Raw genomic sequence first — 17,290 nt, 5'->3', positions numbered from 1 at the left:
ATCCCGTTAACAAACCTTGTGGTTGCAATGGCGGTCATTAGGGTCTTGCCTCTTTTAGAGCATAGAGCTAAGGAAACAATTTTCAAAAAATCTGTGCAGGAGAAGCTGAAGACAAATTGGGAATCAACTCTTGCATCATTGATTTTCCAGATAGCTCCTATGTATAAGCCCACTGATTTGGGTAACATGGTTGCTATTTTGTGGTCATCAATTCTTTCTTACCTACCATTCTGATTATAGGGGAAGTTATCCTGCAGACTCAGAACATATGAATGACCCTATTTACTCATCCCAATGGTCGATCCATGCCAACAGTGGCCATTTGCAGATGTTTCAGAGGGAATGAATAGAAAAAGACAATCTTGAACAGCCTGTCCCATATCATCCAGCCCTAGTTTCTGATATTTGGAGGTTGTGTGATTTACTGTTTGTTTCTTTTTCTAGTGGCTCTTCAAATTCTTTTTTGGCCTGATTATGTTTGCCTTTCTCGAACACTTTTACTCCACTGTTTTACCAACATAGGGTTTTTTTCCCCTCTTACTCCCAAAAAAAGTAAGTGGTGTGTGTGTGTGTGTGTGTGTGTGTGTGTGTGTGTGTGTGTGTGTGTATATATATATATATATATATATATATATATATATATATATATATATATATATATATATATATATATATATATATATATATATATATAGTAGGCATTTCACAGCTGTTCCTTTCAATTTCAGTTTAACTAGTTCTTATTTTCATACATTTTCCCCTTTTTAAAATTAAATGTTAATGTGATGGGTTTCTTAGCATTTTGTTCTCCACAAAAATATTTACAATTAAATTAATATCACTACTACCAAGAGGTTCAGCTAGGGTGCGTCTAAACTACATGCCTCCGTTGACGGAGGCATGTAGATTAGCCAGATCGGCAGAGGGAAATGAAGCCGCGATTAAAATAATCGCGGCTTCATTTAAATTTAAATGGCTGCCCCGCTCTGCCGATCAGCTGTTTGTTGGCAGATCGGGGCTGTCTGGACGCGACGCGCCAACAAAGAAGCCTTTCTTGATCGGCACAGGTAAACCTGGTTTCACGAGGCATACCTGTGCCGATCAAGAAAGGCTTCTTTGTCGGCGCGTCGCGTCCAGACTGCCCCGATCTGCTGACAATCAGCTGATCGGCAGAGCGGGGCAGCCATTTAAATTTAAATGAAGCCGCGATTATTTTAATCGCGGCTTCATTTCCCTCTGCCGATCTGGCTAATCTACATGCCTCCGTCGACGGAGGCATGTAGTCTAGACACACCCCTATAGTTGTCTCAAGGACCAGATCCTGTACTTTACTTAAGACTCAATCAAGAATGTATTTTCTCCTTGTGAAGTCTAGAACAAGTTGCTCCAAGAAACAGTCAATGGTGTATAGAAATTTTATCTATGCATCTCTTCCTGAGGTGATATAAACACAGCTGATAGTGAATGATATCTGATCAAAAACCACTCAAATGAATTTCACAGCTGTGTTTTAGCATACAGATTCAAAAGAAAAGAAGAAATTTCTGCAGGTTAAGCCAGTAAATATGCAAAGAATCCGAAAGGCAGCAGACATTTTAATAAGTACTTACTGTGTTTTGACTGTCCTGCTAATCTTTTTTTCCCCTCATTGCTGTGTAACCTATTAATCCTGAAGCCCTTCATCTAATCTTAATAGAACACTTAAATATGCCTAATAAAAAGTGTTATTGTGAGCGGACATGCTGTGATTCAATGATACTGTTACTGACCAATGGTACTATATCACGGTTCCTACCTCCTAATGCACGGGAAAACTGGTTACCATGACTATTTATTACCATAATTTTACACCTATTAATTTTGTCTGTAGAATTCATTTCCATAATCTATTATTTGAAGCAAAAACATCAGCCACATTCTTTTGCTAGCAAGACCAGATTTATTATAATGCTAGTAAATGCCAAACACTTTTTGCTTTTAAACACTGGATCTCTCCAAACACTTTCCCCCTTATTAAAATTCAAACAGCTGTGAAATGGCCAGACAGCATGAAGATGAAAGTAAATGTGAAGCGACCTTCATCCATGCTGAACAAATAGAATATTATAAACAGACTTTCCATTTGAAGTTACACAAAGCAAATTAAGAAATACCTAGGGCTATAATTTACTACAAAAATGTTTTCTAAATTTCTGACAGTTTCATTTAACTGACTAATTAAATTTGCTTGTAGGCATGTTAGTGGAGTCTAATAACTGCACTGTCATTTGGGAAGAAAATGAAAATGATTTTCTGTGGGCAATATGTTTGTAATGGTCTAGGTCTCAGACTAAACATTTGACTAATATTTTCAAATAGCGATGCTTTATTGCAGATAATAATGCCAAGCTTTAGGAAAATGTGATCTACAAATGCATGTAGCAATAGAGTAAAACTAAGCAAACATGATCTCAGGATATACAGGTGTCTAGGTCTTGAAATGGCTCTGAAGAAAAATATTTTCCTGTATTTATATGAAAAATGTGCAGACTTCCAGCCAGATCCTCAGCTGATACATCTGTGTATTTCATGTCAGTTCAATAGAACTATGCCAGTTTACACCATCTGAGCCTCCTGCGCTGGAATTTGCTGTAATCAAACACAATATTCAGCTTTACATTTCCTTTATTAATGTTTGAAGTCTGCAACTTTTCATACAAGATACATTTGATCGGAGACAAAACAGGTTCCCAGAGTTCCATCAGATCAAAGCTATCCACCCAAGAACCTCACAAATGGCTTACAAATCATATCCTGCATGTACATACGTATTGAGAAGATTAGCAGAGCAAATAATAAACCTCACACACCTCCCTTGTTTAAATAATTTGAAAACCCTCATCATCCCATAGTGTGATCCAGGATTGAGTAGTGAAACTTGAAAGCAGAGTTTAGCAAGCATGCGCTCTGCAGGAGCTTCAAAGAAATAGTATTATGAAACAGCCTATAATCTTGTATAATTATAATCCAGACAAAACCTCCAATGATGGTCAAAACATTGAATTTCTTTATTCATTTCTTTAGAAACAGTTTAGCATCTTGGTGTATAGAAGAGAAAGCACCTGACAAAGTTTAATAATTACCTTCTTTCATTATGTGTAATTGTGTTTTTCCTTTCAGGAAAAAGACATTTAAGAAAAAAATGTTGAGAGCTGCAATTATATGATTACTGTACCAAGCAGCAGTTACTTATAGACTGTGGCAGAAGTGGAATGCTTCATAACCAAAAGAGTTCAAAATGAAGTTCAGATAAGGGTACACACATCACGGATGCATGTATAGCAAAAGGTTTAACCCTTCTTTTCTGTCTACCCCCTCAAAACTAAAAATGTATAAGAAATAGAACTAGAATAATGAAAATGTGTACCCATGGATAATCAGTTCTGTCACTGATTGGGAAAAAAAAAAATCACAATTTTTTTGTAATATCATTTGGCTGAACATTGAATTAGTTAATTCATAAACATTAAAACTATGAATATTTAGACAAAAAATAACGTGTCTGCAGTAGCAAATAATAGCAGTTGCTGTTACTGCTCTGAATTATTGTACAAAAAGCTAAGCTTTTTCAACTATGATTTCCCTGCCGAGGAATTATTCAGATAGCTTAACGCACTGGAAAAGGGGTGAATTTTTAGTTTGGTTTTTGGCTTCATAGATGTATTAAAATTTGCAGTTTTCAATGAGGTTGTGTTCAAAATGTTAGCCTTTTATCTTCATATCATATAAACTGTTATACGGATATTTTAGGAGCTCAAGTGTTTTTTCCGTATAATATAATAATACATATTTAAGTTTTGCTTCTTGATGTTTGAGTAGAAACACCATGATTCCTTATTCAGCAACAGCTTGTCAATTCTAGGCATACTATTGCCCATGAGGCATTTATTTCCTATATTCCTAAATCGGAGACAACTGCATACTACTTTAACTCAGCCATGACAAAAGTATTGCACTAGATCATGGTCCATAAATAGTGGCTGGTTCTAAAAGACCTTTCTATTTCTCCAGTCCTGGGACCTCTGGTATCTAAAATGACCCCAACATAATTTAGAACAGGACTATTCTAGATAAGTTCCATTGTTGTATACATGTACAACCTCAATCCAAGCTCATCATCAGAAGCCAGCTTAATATAGAACAGGACCTTTCAAGTCAAAGAAGCACCAGACTCTGCCAAGACAATAGATGCAAAATTTGCAGACATGTCTCCATGCTACAAAGATTAACAACACCTTCCACAAAACACCTTTCAAGATCCATGTGTCTCTATATGTACCTATCACAAGGTGTTGTACCTCATTCAGTGCCCTAAATGCCCCCAACAACTATGCGACTGATACCAATCATTATGCTCTTGAATGAATTCACACAGGAAAATTATAAAAAAAGACAAAAACACCCTATAACCTCAGTATGGTTGCCAACAGTTCCTTATTACAAAGGATGCCCCTTATTTTTCATCTGTACAGCAAGACTGGAAGTGCTGAGTGTTGCAAAAAGCAGCAAGAAATATCCCTTACAAATATAGACAAGGGCCACTTATTATTATTAATAATGATTATAAATAACTAGGAGTTTGGGATGAGGGTGCTAAAAAACCAATCCCTTATTTTTGTAATACAGTGTTGGCAAACCTACCTATGGGTGAACACTCTTCACAAAGTGATCACTATCATCCAAGGAAACCTGTACAATACTTTCCAAAGAGGATCCTGGGAGCTTACATTCATAACTCTGCTAGATGCTAAAAATGATAGACTGAACAGAGACCCTGGGTTTATGGGTTATTACCCAGCAACCCTTGCTTTTTGTCCCATGATTGCAGTCCAAATGATGTTTAGTCAGAGCTAAAGTGTTCATCCATTATTTTCATTGTTCAATCAGAGGAAGCCAATGAATAGTAGCTTAAAATTGTTTGGAGTTCAGTTATGATTTGAATAACCATTTAAAGATTTGAAAGCTTATCCACTAATCAAGAGTCTACCAAGTTTAGTGGGAAGTCTCAAGATATCAAGCTTTCTTGCAAGGTTATGGCCATGCCCCATTTCTGGCTTCACTAGATAACATCCTCTCTCAATACTTCTGGTTGTGATCCCAGCTAGAACCTCGGACACATCCCATAAAAATGTTTCAGATTCTTTAATAAAGAGTTTGTCTCTTGTTTGATTCTAGAAATGGATATAGGTTAACTTGTGGGGAGAAAGAGAATTCTTATTTCTTCTGAACCTGTTTGCCTATCCCAGGGCTGGGCAAGATGTGGCCCAGGAGCTGGACTGCCTAACACTTTGATCCGGTCCACAGACTACATCTGGCTGTTTTCTATGTATATCCTGCAGCCCATGCCACAGAATTTCCAGGTGGTGACTCAGGCAGCAAAATCTATTTAAATGTCTCAGAAGGGGCCAGAGCCATGAGCCTTTTAAATAGCCACACAGTAACCGGGCACCTGCCAAATAATCATAGAATCATAGAATCATAGAATAATAGGACTGGAAGGGACCTCAAGAGGTCATCGAGTCCAGCCCCCCGCCCTCAAGGCAGGACCAAGCTCCACCTACACCATCCCTGACAGATGTCTATCTAACCTGTTCTTAAATATCTCCAGAGAGGGAGATTCCACCACCTCCCTTGGCAATTTATTCCAATATTTGACCACCCTGACAGTTAGGAATTTTTTCCTAATGTCCAATCTAAACCTCCCCTGCTGCACTTTAAGCCCATTACTCCTTGTCCTGTCCTCAGAAACCAAGAGGAACAAATTTTCTCCTTCCTCCTTGTGACACCCTTTTAGATATTTGAAAACCGCTATCATGTCCCCCCTTAATCTTCTTTTTTCCAAACTAAACAAGCCCAGTTCATGAAGCCTGGCTTCATAGGTCATGTTCGCTAGACCTTTAATCATTCTTGTCGCTCTTCTCTGTACCCTTTCCAATTTCTCCACATCTTTCTTGAAATGTGGCGCCCAGAACTGGACACAGTACTCCAGCTGAGGCCTAACTAGTGCAGAGTAGAGCGGCAGAATGACTTCACGAGTTTTGCTTACAACACACCTGTTGATACAACCTAGAATCATATTTGCTTTTTTGGCAACAGCGTCACACTGTTGACTCATATTCAACTTGTGGTCCACTATGACCCCTAGATCCCTTTCTGCCATGCTCCTTCCTAGACAGTCGCTTCCCATCTTGTATGTATGGAACTGATTGTTCCTTCCTAAGTGGAGCACTTTGCATTTCTCTTTATTAAACCTCATCCTGTTTACCTCTGACCATTTCTCTAACTTGCTAAGGTCATTTTGAATTATGTCCCTATCCTCCAAAGAAGTTGCAACCCCACCCAGTTTGGTATCATCCGCAAACTTAATAAGCGTACTCTCTATCCCAATATCTACATCATTGATGAAGATATTGAACAGTACGGGTCCCAAAACAGACCCTTGCGGAACTCCACTTGTTATCCCTTTCCAGCAGGATTTAGAACCGTTAACAACAACTCTCTGACTACGGTTATCCAGCCAATTATGCACCCACCTTATCGTGGCCCTATCTAAGTTATATTTGCCTAGTTTATCAATAAGAATATCATGCGAGACCGTATCAAATGCCTTACTAAAGTCTAGGTATATGACATCCACCGCTTCTCCCTTATCCACAAGGCTCGTTATCTTATCAAAGAAAGCTATCAGATTAGTTTGGCATGACTTGTTCTTCACAAACCCATGCTGGCTATTCCCTATCACTTTATTACCTTCCAAGTGTTTGCATAGGATTTCCTTAATTACCTGCTCCATTATCTTCCCTGGGACAGACGTTAAACTGACCGGTCTGTAGTTTCCTGGGTTGTTCTTATTCCCCTTTTTATAGATGGGCACAATATTTGCCCTTTTCCAGTCTTCTGGAATCTCCCCTGTCTGCCATGATTTTTCAAAGATCATAGCTAAAGGCTCAGATACCTCCTCTATCAGCTCCTTGAGTATCCTGGGATGCATTTCATCAGGACCTGGTGACTTGCTGACATCTAACTTTCCTAAGTGACTTTTAACTTGTTCTTTGTGAATCCTATCTTCTAAACCTACCCTCTCTCTGCTTGTATTCACTACGTTAGGCACACCTCCAGACTTCTCGGTGAAGACCGAAACAAAGAAGTCATTGAGCATCTCCGCCATTTCCAAGTTTCCTGTTACTGCTTCTCCCTCCTCACTAAGCAGTGGGCCTACCCTGTCCTTGGTCTTCCTCTTGATTTTAATGTATTTATAAAAAGTCTTCTTGTTTCCCTTTATGCCTGTAGCTAGTTAATGTGGGAGCAGTGGGGCTGAGAGCCGTGAGCGCTTTGCTCTGTTTTTACTTCAGAGCCTCAGACCCAAACTGCTTTAGAGGGAGGCTAGTCCCCAGCCCCACCCCTTCTGTCCCACACCCTATCCCTTCTGGGGGATGGAGCTGGCCTGTGACTATTACCACAATTGATTATGTGGTCCCCCTATGAAAATTATTGCCCACTCTTGGCCTATCCCATTTTCAGGAGCTCCCCCCTGAAAACTTTGTGAGTCTAGCAGAGTTGTCTGGGATAAAAAGATAAAAAAAAAATCTTTTGTTACACCTCAGCAGCCCGAAGATAAGTGTAATTAAGGGAAAATTTGCCTCTGTATTTGTCAATTGGGACTCTTCATACCCCTGTCTTTCTTCTCTCACTCCATCGCCTTTAATTGAACAAGGCTGTTGATCATTAACCCCAGGCCACCTACTACTAAATTTCACACAGTTTCTCCACAGATCTTGGGGTGTGCACTTGATAACAAGGCTCTCCGAGCTATCTCATAGTTAATAATGGTAAAATCTGCCTACACTAAGTGCTAGCAGGTTTTGAACAGACCTGAAAAAAAAAAATCACATGAGCTAACTCTTTTACAGTCCTATTTCTTTGTCTAGAAGAAGCCTAAGAGATTATGTTTCAGCATCATAACTCACAACAATGTTTTGTGGGGGCAAAAAGGAACTGATATAACTATGCTATTACTTATGTTCTTTTGATCTATTTCATCTATTTCTCTTGCCATGGATCAAATAGTGCAAGTGGGGGAGGCGGGGGGGGGGGGTGGAGGAAGAAAGAAAACATGCATGACTTTCACTATTGAAACACTTATTTGAGTCACTAATTAAGTAAAGCCTTTTTTGAAAGAAACAATGGGTTGGGATAATGTTTTAAAGGTAGACGGCCTTTCACAAATAATTTTTTAGAACAAAACCATTTGGAATCGAATAAAAGAGAAAAATTCATTAATGTGATTTTTTTTCCCTAGGCAGAAGAACACTGGAGTCTGCTGAGTCCATCACAGTGGCAAAAAGACCAGAGAGAAAGAGAAACAAAAGCATTAGGATAGCTAGAGGCATCTGGCCACAAAGCCATTGTCCTGGCAAGCTATAGAGAAAAAACAAGCTACTTGTCCATCATTACAGCCTAGTGATAAAGAGGTGATAGTTAGGGCTACATAAAACATTAGTCCATCAATTTCAAGAGCTCCTTAATCACCATTTCTAAACTCTCTCACTAATATTTGTACCCCTAAATCTGCAATTGCCTCTGCTCTCTCTAGATGGCAGTTGAGCTGTAGTTAGTGTTATCCAACAGTGCTCTTCTCCAGCCTTTGTTCGCTCAGATATTAGATTTCCTGACAATCCTGCTGCTGATATCCCCACACACAATGTAGGAGAAAATAGCAGCTCATGGTAGTTTGATTGTGATTAATTGAATTACATCTCACATGCAACACACACACACACACACACACCTGTTGCCATTGTATGTATCACATAGAACATGGATCCCATGGCCTCTTCCCAAGTCTGCTCTGGCTACCACCATCACCATCTTTCACATAGACTGAGTGAATAGGTCAGAACTGCAAAGACTCAGTACAGAGACCATTTTGCATTAGAATGGCTATGCCGCTCACATTCCCCATGAGGGGTTCAAGTCATCTTGTACTGCCCTCTTCACCATTGGTAAATTTCTGTCTACCACAAGAAGACGTGCAAAGTAACAGCCATCCCCCAACTACAGCTGCATAAATAGTCTCTGTAAAACAAACCATTTTTGTTTTCCATTTTCAACATTTAAAATGTGCAAAATTTGCAAAGTTGATGAAATGTTGGTAAAAATGTATAAATGCTACAATAAATTATGCCAAATTGGTTATACAACTTATTAATATTTTCAAACCAAACCCAAAGGGATTTGCACATTTCTGGTGATTTGTATTTTCCTCTCCCTAATCCCACTGGTTTTGTTTGTTTGTTTATCTTTACATCTGGTTTCCCATTGAGGCAAGTTTGTATACTCCATTTGAGTGTGCCAACATAAAAACTTGGCTCTACCACTAAATCTAGGAATCAGATTGTGATATCGTGGCATTCAGCTAAGGCTGAATTTTTCACAAGTGATGAGCAACCAACTGCTTATTGAAGTCAATGAGAATTACAGGGTACTCAGCAGATCTGAAAAAAAAATCAGACCATTAATATTAATGAGAGCTAGTAGAGTCCCTACCTGAGAAATCAATCCTGAAAGTTGCTGACTACAGATGTGAAGCCAGTGAGAACTTAGAAGCCTGAGCGTATCACAAGAATGTTCAACAGTTTACAGGAAATTGTTCTGAGAGAACAATCATTCCATGGAATTGTACAGCTCTCTGTAGACTTCAACTAAAATGTTTCATATTAGTGGCTATTTGGTGATATTTATTTAATTGGTACTTTTAGTTACCGTTTATATTTGCATGACTTTCTTTCTAAAATTATGAAAATATCCCTCTTCTCTCATCCATCATCTTTTAAAAACACTGCTTCTTAATGCTGTTGCCTACTAAAGTGTGAACTAAAGCCTTTTCTACACGTTAATTTTTTGATCTGTTACTACTTGGTATCACATACTACATTGCTATACAATGGCATTGAGATTGTATGCTTTGCCCTTTAAAAAAAAATCTTGTTTTTATCATCTCTAGTTGGACTTTTGAACTTTCCATCTGGTCTTTTTGGTTTCTTATTAAATTAGAGAGAATCAGTCTGAACAACCTCCATAGAAACTGTCCCATTTAGCCATTCATCATTTCTTATTACAATCAGTGTCAGTGTAATTGAAATTCTTTATCAGCAACTGCTGTACATAATAGAACACACCCCTATATACTTTCAGCTCTACAATAGTTCCTGCTGATCATTTTTTAACCAACCCTTAATTTCAATTCATCTGTCTAAGATTTGGTAACCATATTTTATATATGTAGGTGTGGAGAAAACTTATTTTGAAATCAATCAGAACTTTGTTACACTGATCATTTAGGACTAGATCCATCTACCTTAATTCTAAATGTATCCCAAACCTCCAAATTCTAAAAGAAATACAAAAATAAAGCCATTTAAAATGTGGTGTAACAGCTTAGGTGTGTGCTTAAGTACCATACTCAACAGAGGCCTTACTGAATATTTGCTAACTTATATTTTCCTCTTGATTATTTTTCTGTCTGGTATATTTCTTTGGCTTGAGGGGTATTTGCATCTTATTGCAAAGGAAAGGCTTGGGTTCTTTTCACCTGGATTTATGATGGTATAAATTAACAGGAGCAGCCTGAAGATATATGTTATAACACTAACACTTTATTTAAAACACAAAGGTTTTTTTTTATTTTCTTTGTTTACAGCCTACCTAATGACTGAAGATCACTGTAGTATACTCCCACCTGATCACTCCAAACTTGGCCGGAAGAAAGCTGACTACAGGTGAATATCTATGGCTTTATGTGTACACAGCAGTGTAATTCCAGAATAACTAACATTATTTTAAAATAATGGCAAACTGGAGGACTTCTTACTCTGACTCCTGTAACACTCATTTCACAAGGAGTAAGGGAAGTCAAAGGAAGAGTGTTCTTCCTTCGACTTCCTGCTGTATAGACAGCGCCAAAAGCCAAGTTAAGCTATTTTGACTTCCGCTACACAGCTGACATAGCTGAAGTAACATTGCTTATTCCAACTTTAGCCCTGCTGTGTAGATGTACCCTAAGGTGTTACAGAACCGTTGTTGTTTAGAGGGTTTTTTTAAGTTACAGACTAACACATTTACCCCTTGTTCTTTCCCTGGGTATCTTTAACCTGCAGACTCTCATTCATATTCTTGGAATTCTCCCAAATGATGCAGGCTGAGAGCTTTTGATTTAGTTGTTACAGTAATTAGGTTCTTTTTTTTTAAAATTGCACCATATCATCCAACACATCAAAGCCTATCCCAATACTAGTTTAATAATAAACATCACAATTTATTTGCATTTTGCAACTTTGGTAAAAGATATTTTACCTTGAAATATTCTGTTCATGATCATTTGTACATGATCCTTTTCAAGTGCTTTGCAAATTCATAACTCTTCTACAAAATAATCTGACATTTGAATAGCATCCTCAGTATAGCATTCTGTCCTCAGTTATATACAAGCAACTACATTGATTTCAACGAGATAGCAAAGGAGTGAGGACAGAAAGGGTACTTCTAGACTACAAGCCTCTTTTGAAAGAGGCTTCTTCGAAAGAATCTTTCGAAAAAGCCTCTCTCGAAAGAGAGCTTATAGACTTCAGCTAGTACTTTTGAAAAAAGCAAGACGCTTTTTCAAAAGAGAGCAACCAGGCAGTCTGGATGCTCTCTTTCGAAAAAGCACATGTTCAATAACGCCTTTTTTCAAAGGAGCTCTTTCGAAAAAAGGCATTTTTCCTCGTAAAACGAGGTTTTCTGGAATAAAAAAAACTGCCGTGTTTTCGATTTACTTTCAACAGAACGTGGCAGCAGGCTAGATGAAGGGGAAGATTTTTCGGAAAAAGGCCATTTTTTAAAGAAAAAAACCTATAGTCTAGACACCCAAATTGTCTTACTTTATCAATTACAACAAACAAATGTAGAGATCACACAACTAGTCAAAATTAAACTTTTTTTCTTGTGATTCAAATTGATTTGTTTTTCCAAAGGGGGGAAATATACTCGAACAGCATGTTGTCATCAGCTAAAGTGAAGTTTTCACAATGTATAATATTAGGAATATTAGATTCCTGCTTCCCTGAAAATATAAGCTTATACCTGTAGTATACATACATGTGTGGTACACACACACACACACACACACACACACACACACACACACGGTAATATTTTTAATAGAAGTTTTATCTTGACCCATATTCCACATTCTTCCTAGTGTTTCACTCTACCTGATTTCTGTTTCACTTCACCCTAGTTTTCATTAACTTTTATTCCTATCTGCCACCATTCTACTTTTCATTGTGTATCCCGAATTGCAAGTAATAAATCCAACAACTCTACAGTTCCAATTAAAATTCTGAAGCCACGATGAAATGGGCTCAAAATTATACAGTAATGTGCTTCCTTCTATACTATAAAGCACATGGTCAAACTGCAGGCCTGACTTTCTATATTTTAATTCTTTACAGCCACACAAATTTTATATTAAAACTGAGGCTAGAACTATGTAGTGAAAAAAAAAACACCCAAATTACAGTTTTTAAACTTTTCTTTTAAAAACAAGGTACAGGTTGAAACTCTTAACTGGGATTCTCTGATCCCGTAACATCCATGGTCCAGCATGGATGTTGCAGGACCAGAGAGTCCTGGTGGAAGGGGGCCAATGGCACAGATCCCTGTGAGGTTGGCAGGGCAGTGAGCTGCCTACAGTGAACTAATGGTGGGGCCACCTAGGGCATGACAGCGGGGCTGCCCAGCGCAAGGCTGCCAGCACAGTAGCATGGTGGAGCAGGAAGCTTTGACCCACAGCTGCCCAGCGGGTCCCAGAGCCATGGCAAAGATGGCTGCCTGATGGGGTCAGCAAGGCCAGCGGGAGGGGGGAAGCTGGCGGGGAGGCCAGCAGGTGGGCCAAGGGGGCTGGTGGCAGGGGTTCAGAAATGACCTCCTCTGGTCCAGCAAAAATCACTCAACCGGGACTAGTCAGGTCCACAGGATGCCTGACCATGGAGGTCCAACCTATATTTATAAAATCAGAACACACAACAACAAAAATTGGCTGTCTAGATATATGTACTGAGGTGATTGTTTAGAAAAAAAAAAGTCTGTTCTCTATCCCTAAGGATTTCCCAGGACACAAGAGAAGTATTTACTATTTCTGTTTAAATATATGGCCAGATTTTTAAAGAAGCAAGTGTCTTCATTTGTTAATGCATAATTTTCCATATGCGAGCAAGTATCACACATCTGACATTCCATCACTTGTACAAAGAGGTTTTAGTGCTAAACACTGAGCAGATATGTGCTGTGTGTGCATGAGTGGAGCCACGAAACCCAAAAATGACTTTTGTATAAAACTATATAATAATTACTTCAAAATATTGAATTTGCCCTTTAAATTTTCAGATTGCTTCATGTTTCTTAATTTAAATGTTATTGCACCAGAAGATTCAATGTTTTTTCAAACTCAACAACAGAGCGGCACACTTGTTCAGTAAAATAGAGTTATCTTACAATTTATCTGGATCCTTTCAGGTGTGAAGTATTAATGAACATTGGACATGCATCACATGATGTCGTGGAATCTTAGAAACTTGGGTTTGCTAGCATTTTTTAGAAGATTTAACTCCTGTACATCCAGATAAGCAGATCTGAAAAGGCTTTCTGCAATAGTGTGCCCTGATTACTAGACCAAAGATTCTGGATATCTGGCTCAGTTGCTCCAAAGATCAACTAGCATCTTCCAGACTTGGAGATATGAAAAGCTCAAGGAGAAATAGCTCTGAGCTCTCCTTTAATGGAAGGCCTTACTTTGCTGTTCCAGTTCCACTGTGCATGGGTGAATAGCATCAGTCTCTCTCTGCTGGTCAGAAACCAAAATAAGTGCTCAGTTCTTCTGCCCTTGCAGGCATTCTTGCAATATTTCTGGCCTCTCACTGTAAAAGGAATAACCAAAAAAATACAAACTGAGATTTCTACTCCAATTTTATTCCGAACAGTTTTTTAAACAGTGAGCAATAAGCATCGTAACTCAAAACCTACCTCAACTAATTTCTTTATCTTCTGAACCTGGATCAGCATTGACCAAATTATTCTGATTTTACCCTGGGTTCGAGATCTACATACCTCAGCCATATAAATTTTTATTCCGGGACTTCATTAAATTAACACACACCTCTAGCAGGTGGCAAATAACACTATTGCAATTCATAATGTTAGAAGTCAAGTTATCTGTATTTTTTATCCAATCAAAATAAGGGCAAGGAGATTTTTTTCTGGATGGACTCTCTCTTCTGTAAGAGTTACAAGCAATTCATTGTTAAGCCAATGCCTCATTCACTTTGTAATATTTCAATATTATGTTTTTCAGGCGAGATCTTCAGCATTGACTCACATGAGGAAATAATACTGCCTTTGAGTATACAGCTGCTGTTCTTCTGGGCAACAACGTTTCTGTTGCTCAGAGGAAAGCTGCCATAGATCTTCATCTGTGCAAAACCTTGAGGGGCCTCATATGCCAAAAAGAGAAAATGTAATTGTATCCCACATGAGACTGTGAAGTGCTAGTGTAAAAAGGTCACAGCACACTGTCATTGTCAGATGCTGAAGCCTGGAAGGTGAATCCTCTGTAGAAACAGAAAGAGGGCTGTCCCCTGGAACAATCAGAGAAGGATGAGAGGTCACAATCACTATAGGAAGGCTCTCAGAGGCAAAGTATGGAAAAAGCTGGAAGAACTCAATTATCATCACTAAAGAGGACTTAAACCTCTACGGCAAACAACAGTAAAGGCAGCCCAAACACAGATGTCCAAGTCACTCATTAAATTTGTTTTGTGCAGTAACATGTGCCAAGTTATTTCTCTCTCAGGGCGGCCTACCATGCATATTTTTAGCAGGGCATGTAATTGATTGAAATTATGTATGAGTTTCCTATAGTGTCTCAAAAGCATTTAAGACAGCTTTGCTATATTTCAGCCAGCTATTAGGATGATAAAGACTTTTATTACTTTACCTTTGCCCCTTCCCATGCACCTTGACAACAGCTTCTTTCCCTCTTCTCCTGGAGATATTAAAAGCAAACCTATTATGAAAACACTTAGCTGACTGTTTTCAACTCTAGATGCCTTTTGTATCCCCTCTTAGATTGAGGAACACCCTGGTTCTCAAGGCTCTTTAGAGACAATGAAACCCCCAGACTATGGCACCAAATCTATCTGCTTTCTAATAAAAAATACTTTTATATATTTCAGTTCCTGCATTATACTGAGCTGAAATACACTGGACCTGCAGCATTGTTTTGCCTTTCATAGTGGGAAATGCCTAACTATGCTTTTTAATGTGTCTGGAGCAGTGTTAATTGCTAAATTAGTGGGAGGATGGAAAGGCCAATGAAACACAGTAGATAGAATTAAAAATACTTCATCTCAGAATTATGTTTTCAAGTAAAAAATAACCTAGCAGTTTGAATCTTTGAAGGGCACCTAAAAGGAGACATTTTGGGTATCTACCTTCTAAACAAGCCCATCCCAAGAATGATAGTGCACAGAAAGATCAAAGAGAGATACGGGAAGGAGACAAATCGCAGCTCAGACAAAAGCAACAAAACACTCCGTTGCTCTATTTCAGCGCTGAAACAGCCTATTTTCCCACATCTCTCTCAACTGGTCCATACTGGGACCAGGCCAACTAATGGGGGGATGCAAAAGGGGAAACTGCCCTGGGTCTTGGTGATTAAAAAGGCCCAGGGCTCCCAAGCACCACTGCTACCCCTACTGCAGTAGGAGCACTAGCTGGAGCCTTAGGAGGTGTTGAGGTTCTGGGTTTCCTAGCCATTGCCCCTTCTACTCAGGGGCCCCACCGCTTCCAGGAGTACAGTGCCTACCCCCTTTCCCCATCTTGCTCAGGGACCCAGAAAATCTGTCATCCCCCTATGTAGGACATCCTGCACCAGGCCCAGAAATTTAAAGCTGTCTTGCAGTCCTACATTGCTATTGCAGAGTCCCAGCAATACCACTCCACGGGTTTGCTATTCCAGGGCTATTTCACCTACTTGCTATCTCCACACTGAGCCACCCTATAGTTGGGAATAATAGCAGCCAATCTACAGAACCGTGGGTAGGAGGGAGAATAACTAAATAACCCCCCATTTCATACCAGGATAAAGGGATGGTGCATCCCAAGCCTAGCAAATCCCATCTGAATCATTTGGGAAAGGTTCACAATTCATGCACAGCTGGCAGTGGTTCACTCTGGGCACAAAGGGCTCAGCAGCAGCAGTGAAGGCCAAAGGCTAGAGACTGCTGCAGTAGCCACACAATGGAAGATATCTCTGTATTCACTCTTCATGATTTCCATTCCCCTTCTGCAGTCGCTTGTTGCTTGGGCTTCAGTAAACAGATATAAAAGGAATAAATTTCTCTCTCCCCACTTCCACCTCAGCTATGCATGAATAACTGTGCATAATAAAGTGAGCATTAGAGCAAATGGACTCTATTTTATTGTAAATAGTGGGTTTTTGCATAAGCTACGGTTTTATTACAGAGAATCATTTAGTTTCATTATAATGACGTTCTAGGCTGTTAGCATCCTTGTACTTTTTCCTTTAACTAAAACTGTGTTCAATAAAAATATTGGCTGTCCCTCATTTCAAGCTGTGTGCCCTTCATTCTCAGGATCACTATGCCACATACCAGACTTTAGTGGTTGAGAGGTAAGCTTCTTCACTAACATAAGAAAGGCCATATTGGGTCAGATCAAAGGTTCCCCTAGCCCAGTATCCTGTCTTCCAACAGTGGCCCTGAGGGAGTGAACATAACATGTAACCACCTCAGGATCTCTCTCCTGTCATCCATTTCCAGCCTCTGACAGAGGCCAGGGACACCATTCCCACCCATCCTGGCTAATAGCCATTGATGGACCTTACCTCCATGGATTTATTCAGTCCTTTTTCGAACCCTGTTAAAGTCCTGGTCTTCACAACATCCTCTGGCAAGGAGTTCCATGGGTTGACTATGCATTGCGTGAAGAAATACCTCATTTTGTTTTAATTTTGCAACCTATTAATTTCATTTGGTGACCCCTCGTTCTTATGTTATGGGACCAATAACTTTTCCTTATTCACTTTTTTCCACATCAGCCATGATTTTATAGGCCTCTGTCATATTTAATAGACCTCTATCATATTCATGCACTCCTTGCAGGACAGGGGCAGGGTGGGAAGAGCCTTCACTTG

The 17,290-nt window shown here is 39.2% G+C and overlaps 2 long non-coding RNA genes across 2 annotated transcripts in view; one reads left to right on the top strand and one right to left on the bottom strand.

The window, feature by feature from the left end:
* The first annotated feature begins 443 nt into the window (after positions 1-443).
* On the top strand, positions 444-16,593 carry LOC142830041 (uncharacterized). The gene is made up of 3 exons (XR_012905054.1): positions 444-552; positions 10,739-10,817; positions 14,429-16,593. It is a non-coding gene; the product is annotated as an uncharacterized LOC142830041 (long non-coding RNA).
* LOC142830040 (uncharacterized) overlaps positions 2,014-17,290 on the bottom strand; it is a 31,259-nt gene continuing 15,982 nt past the window's right edge. The window contains exons 2-3 of the long non-coding RNA XR_012905053.1: positions 13,870-13,994; positions 2,014-2,628 (exon numbers count right to left, since the gene is read on the bottom strand). This is a non-coding gene — a long non-coding RNA (uncharacterized LOC142830040). The remainder of the gene's footprint in view (positions 2,629-13,869; positions 13,995-17,290) is intronic.

The sequence above is a fragment of the Pelodiscus sinensis genome, chromosome 6 (assembly GCF_049634645.1).
Source record: "Pelodiscus sinensis isolate JC-2024 chromosome 6, ASM4963464v1, whole genome shotgun sequence".
Lineage (NCBI taxonomy): Eukaryota > Metazoa > Chordata > Testudines > Trionychidae > Pelodiscus > Pelodiscus sinensis.
This window is presented reverse-complemented; position numbering and strand designations above follow the sequence as displayed.